This window comes from Aotus nancymaae, unplaced genomic scaffold (assembly GCF_030222135.1).
Source record: "Aotus nancymaae isolate 86718 unplaced genomic scaffold, 86718_ANA_hifiasm-v0.15.2.pri h1tg000014l, whole genome shotgun sequence".
NCBI classification, from domain to species: Eukaryota; Metazoa; Chordata; class Mammalia; order Primates; family Aotidae; genus Aotus; species Aotus nancymaae.
This window is the reverse complement of record NW_026988425.1, coordinates 119,198,823-119,204,822: the sequence shown is the minus strand read 5'-3', so window position 1 is coordinate 119,204,822 and position 6,000 is coordinate 119,198,823.

The window sequence follows — 6,000 nt, the reverse complement described above, 5'->3', positions numbered from 1 at the left end:
GCCATGACAATTTAATGAGTTTTGGAGCAATGGAATACTTTTCTACAAAACTTCTGAAAAACCCATTGGATCCTATAAGAGGTGAAAATCCACTTTAATAGGATCAATTGGTGATAGTGATGGTCTTGGAGACCACTGCTCATCCATTTCTTTGGGGCCGAATAATTGATTTTTTAATGATACCTTATGCCCTACATATTTAACTAAGGCCAGCAGGACTGGTTATGGCAAGGGGGAATTTCAGAGCTTTTTCTCCCAGGTAGTTCAATAGAAGGGTAGTTTCAATATCATTTCAAAGACAATTGTATCATCCAGATGTAAGATAATAAAATGTAGATATAAGATACCAACATATCAAAAGAGTTTATGTCCCCAGTGACATTTTTGATTGACACCAGAAAGAAGGGGGTCTCAAGTGTCTTAGGGTACTCTTTCCAAGTGTTAGAACTCTACAGGAAAGAAAGATGCTGTCTTCCTTTGTCATTTTTTTTATTTGCCATACCCATTTAATAATATATACTTCTCAAATCCCTTACTGAAAAGTTTACTCCCTGATAGGATGTCAGGGACATTTTATTTTAAACTGTTGAGTATAATTTGATAATCCAAGCAGGGCTGGATTTTACCCACTTTTGACCCTGGCTCAGTGGGGAAGCTTTTGGACAGCGGAACACTGAAATGATGCAGCTATTCAGTAGATTCTAAGGAAGTCTCATAGATGATGACTCTCAGACACTGGAATAGTTTTATCTCTCGTGGTTCTTTTTGATGCTGTTTGCCCTGTATTGCACACTTAGGTTTCTCCTCTGTTTTCTTATGTGAAGCTTGGAGAGGCAGCATTTAGTTCCTCTCCCTTCTATTTTCATAGTCTCTGTGCACAGGTGGTGAATGGGAGGATCACCCAGAAGCTTTGGCCCTGGGTAAGCATTTTTAAATCCTGAAATGGGTTTCTAGCAATACATACATCTTCTGCATATTTTCTGGATCAAGGCATGCAACTGCTTACCCTACTTTTCCCTGAGATACTTCATCCTGACAATCAGATCATGAATAAAGAATCCCAATTTATTAACTTTTTGGAATGGGAATGGCTCTAAGTTTTTCTTCTGAAATACACATGAAAGTAAGGGATGAGCTCATAAAAGGGTAGGAAGAACTAGATCTTTAATAGATTGAGTATTTCTGGGTGCTGCGAATAGAGCTGAGTGTTTTGCTTACTTCTGGTGGGGTGGTCAGTAACAGCCCTGTGCCTAGGTTAGTGTCTGTAATAGAGTCATGAGTGATAAAGTTCTAGAAAAATGTGGAAACTGGATTTTGGACACTGGAGCAGTTTTCTTGGGCAGGAAGTTTGGGGTGCTTCCCTCTAACTCAGTTCAGTCAATTCATGTTAATGATAATTCCCTCTCTCCCAACCCGAGTGCTTGGGGTATATTTGGCCTTTTCTTCTTCTCTGCTTGTTTATGTATTTCTAGTGCATGAGGTGAGGCTATAAAACCACAGGCTTTTTTTTTTTTTTTTTTTTAAACAAATACATTAGAACAGTCAAATGGGTGTTGTTATCTTCGAAATAGTTCTTATCAGGTACTAGGTATTTGTCCCAGTGATGCTTCCAGGGCTCAGGGTGGTAGTGAGGACGTGGATCTCCTCTTGGGAAGAGCCTCTAGAGTTTGTGTGTCATTTTGAGATATCCTCAATACTGCAAATTGTCAGCTGTGAAGGATTCATACAGCAAACAGCCAAAAGGTTAATAGACACAACTATTATAAAAGGATGAAGTTAAGCTCCCTCTGATAATCAGGTCGGGGGTGGCCAGAATGGAGGCTTCTAATTGTAGTTCGGAGTCCCCACACACTAAGCATCCTGGTTAGGAAAGGAGGGCTACAGATGTGTGAGAACTGGAAACAGAGGAAGCTAAAACTGAGGAAACAAACGGAAGGACTCCATTAGTCTGAGTCCTCTGAGAAGCAGATGCCAAGATGAGATTAAATGTACAAGGCTTCTTATGAAGAGATATGCCCACCTGAGAAAAAACAGGGAGGATGCTGAGAGGGTCTTCAGTCCTCAAAGCAAGTCTGATCCCAAGTGAGAGAGAGGTGAGGAGGCTGGATGGAAACTTCTGGATGGCCATGTAGTCTAAGAGAGGTTTGATGCAGTGCCTGGGCATCCTTCAGCCAAATTTGGCCATCAGAGGAATCCTGAGCTCCCAGAAATGGTATCCATGTGTTGTTCCATGGTTGGCTGGGAGTAGCCTGTGGCTGAAGCTTGATGTCCATATAGAGCACAGCAATTGGGAGTCTTGGTCCATGACATTCCTGGTTAATTACCCTTATTGGAAGTCTGCAAAGTGCATTTCCATGAGTGCCAAAATAACCAAGATGAACTCTGAGAAGGAAAGACTTTAGCCAACAAATATTGATACCTAAAGGGCCCACTGACTCAGGCCTAGGTTAGGAACCCAAAATGGTCACTAGCTCACTGATGGAGTGGGTTTGGGAGCATGGGAGTAGCATCGACGCTGGGTGATTAAGACAGAGGACACTGTGAGAGATGGCTCCTCTGTAGCTGCCCACCATCTGAGTCCAACAGCAGGCTCGCAAGGCAGCTCTGGAAGCTTCTTATGGATGCTCAGGCTGTATGGAGTTGTATTTGATTGTGAAAAATGAGATGTAATCCTCCAGTGAGGCTGTCTTCTGGTGTTACTACAACTGGCTTGAAGGAAAATACTCCAGTTGCAGAAATAGTTTGATCAGTGGCAGCGTTGTTGGAATAACTGCTTATTTTCACAGAGACCACTTTGAAGGAAATATTTGGACACATAAGTTCTTGTGCCTCTGTTCTAAAATATTGCTTCTTATTACTTAATTAGCACCTTATTACTTTTTAGGAGTGGTTTACAACAGGTTTTATCTCTCCACCCATTTCACAAGCCCTACGTACTCTTGTCAATAACATCTTTTACTACTTCCCAGGAGGTGACTCTGGAAGCAGGAAAAAGCAATACTCCTCTCCCCTACCCTAGCACTGACAACAGGAGGCTGATGATAACTACGAGGGGATCTGAGAAGGCAAACACACTTCACTCCTCCTCGGGGCAAAAGGGTGCCAAGAGACAGATTTCCTCGGTGGCTTTGCCTGGTTTTGCTCACTCTGCTTAATCAGATAAAACATTCTGTTCAGCTCACTCTATTACAGACATTGCACCAAGTCAGAGCATGCCATCTATAAAGACAGTGTGAGTATAAGCGTGTAGGGGAAAGGGGAAGGATACCTATTTCTCTTTCTCATATATAAAGTCTAGCATTTAGGATTTTGCGGTGTTTGGTGTACAGCTCCATGGTGGCTGGCCTATGTGGAATATGAAGTCAGTGTTGGGGGGAGGAGTTGTCTACAATTCACCCACCATGACCTCGCTTTGTCACATGGATCGCATATAGTTATGCTGAGATGGGGCCAAACTGGAAAGATGGGATTGGGAATTCTAGCATATAAAATAACTACAAATGCACCTCTCTGTGTCTGATATGTGTTGTTGCTCATGATTTGGAGTGAGAAGTTTGCAATGTTTGCATACCCAAATGGAATGAGGGGTATCAGGTGGCCAAAGAAATTTCCTGAGATTCTGCAAGGAGATTGTAAGATGTTACAAGGTGACCATATATCACAGCGCTAGGGTCCAAGACTCCTGGGACTTGTGTGTGTGGGCCACTTCCAACCAAAGGCAAAATTCAAGATTCTGTGTCCAGGAAAGGAAAAGAGGACACTCAGTGTAATATCATATAGTCATTGGAAACATCTCCAAAATGGAAAATCCTAGGCCAATAATGCTTTGTTTTTTCTCCTGAGGGAGGACTAGTCTGGGTGATCCACATTCAGAAAACTTTTTTTTTTAAAGTATACTCTAAGTCCTGGGTTACATGTGTAGAACATGAAGGTTTGTTACATAGGTATACATGTGCCATAATAGTTTGCTGCATCCATTGCCCTGTCATCTACATTAGGTATTTATCCTAATCTTATCCTTCCCCTAGCACCCCACCCCCTGCTATCCTTCCCCGAGCCCCCTCATCCCCCACAGTCCCTGGTATGTGATGTTCCTCTCCCTGTGTCCATGTGTTCTCATTGTTTAAGACCCACTTAGGAGTGAGAACACATGGTGTTTGGTTTTCTTGCTGTTCTTGTGTCAGTTTGCTGAGAAGGATGGTTTCCAGCTATATCCATGTCCCTGCAAAGGACATGAACTCATCCTTTTTGATGACTGTATAGTATTCTATGGTGCATATGTGCCACATTTTCTTTATCTGTTCTATCATTGATGGACATGTGGGTTGGTTCCAAGTCCTTGTTATTGTGACCAGTGCCACAATAAACATACATGTGGATGTGTCTTTATAGTAGAATGATTTATAATCTTTTGGGTATATACCCAGTAATGGGATTGCTGGCTCAAATGGTATTTCTAGTTGTAGATTCTTGAGGAATCACCACATTGTCTTCCTCAATGGTTGAACTAATTTATACTCCCACCAACAGTGTAAAAGTGTTCCTATTTCTCCACACCCTCTCCAGCATCTGTTGTCTCCTGGTGTTTTAATGATCACCATTCTAACTCGTATGAGATTGTATCTCAATGTGGTTTTCATTTGTATTCTCTAATGACCAGTGATAATGAGCTTTTTTTCGTATGTTTGTTGGCTGCATAAATGTTTTCTTTTGAGAAGTGTTATTTCATATCCCTCACCCACTTTTGATGGGATTGTTTTTTTTTGTAAATTTGTTTTAGTTCTTTGTGGATTCTGGATATTAGCCCTGTGTCAGATGGGTAGATTGCAAACAATTTTTCTGATTCTGTTGGTTGCTGGTTCACTCTAATGATAGTTTCTTTTGCTGTGCAGAAGCTCTTCAGTTTACTTAGATTCCGTTTGTCAATTTTGGCTTTTGTTGCCATTGCTTTTGGTTTTAGTCATGAAGTCCTTGCCTATGCCTGTGTCCTGAGTGGTTTTGCCTAGGTTTTCTTCTAGGCTTTTTATGGTGTTAGGTCTTATGCTTAAATCTTTAATCCATCTGCATTTAATTTTTGTATAAGGTGGAAGGAAGGGATCTAGTTTCAGCTTTCTGCATATAGCTAGCCAGTTTTCCCAATACCATTTATTAAGTAGGGAATCTTTTCCCCATTGCTTGTTTTTGTCGGGTTTGTCAAAGATCAGATGGTTGTACGTGTGTGGTATTATTTCTGAGGACTCGGTGCTGTTCCATTGGTTTATATCTCTGTTTTGATACCAGTACTGTGCTGTTTTCATTACTATAGCCTTGTAGTATAGTTTGAAGTCAGGTAGCATGATACTTCCAGCTTTGTTTTTTTTTTTTTTTTTTTTACTTAGGATTGTCTTGGCTATGCAGGCTCTTTTTTGGTTCCATATAAAGTTTAAGGTGATTTTTTCCAATTCTGTGAAGAAAGTCAGTGGTAGCTTGATAGGGATAGCATTGAATCTATAAATTACTTTGGGCAGTATGGCCATTTTCATGATATTCATTCTTCCTAACCATGAGCATGGAATGTTTTTCCATCTGTTTGTGTCCTCTCTTATTTCCTTGAGCAGTGGTTTGTAGTTCTCCTTGAAGAGGTCCTTCACATCCTTGTTAGTTGTATTCCTAGGTATTTAATTCTCTTTGTAGGAATTGTGAATGGGAATTCGCTCATGATTTGGCTCTCTTTAAGTCTGTTTTTGGTGTATAGGAATGCTTGTGATTTCTGCACATTCATTTTGTATCCTGAGACTTTGCTGAAGTTGCTTACCATTTTCAGGAGATTTTGGGCTGAGATGATGAGGTCTTCTAGATATACAATCATGTCGTGTGCAAATAGAGGCAGTTTGACCTCCTCTTTTCCTAATTGAATACCCTTTATTTCTTTTTCTTGCCTGACTGCTCTGGTCAGAACTTCCAATACTATGTTGAATAGGAAAGGTGAGAGAGGGCATCCTTGTCTTGTAAGAGAAGCTG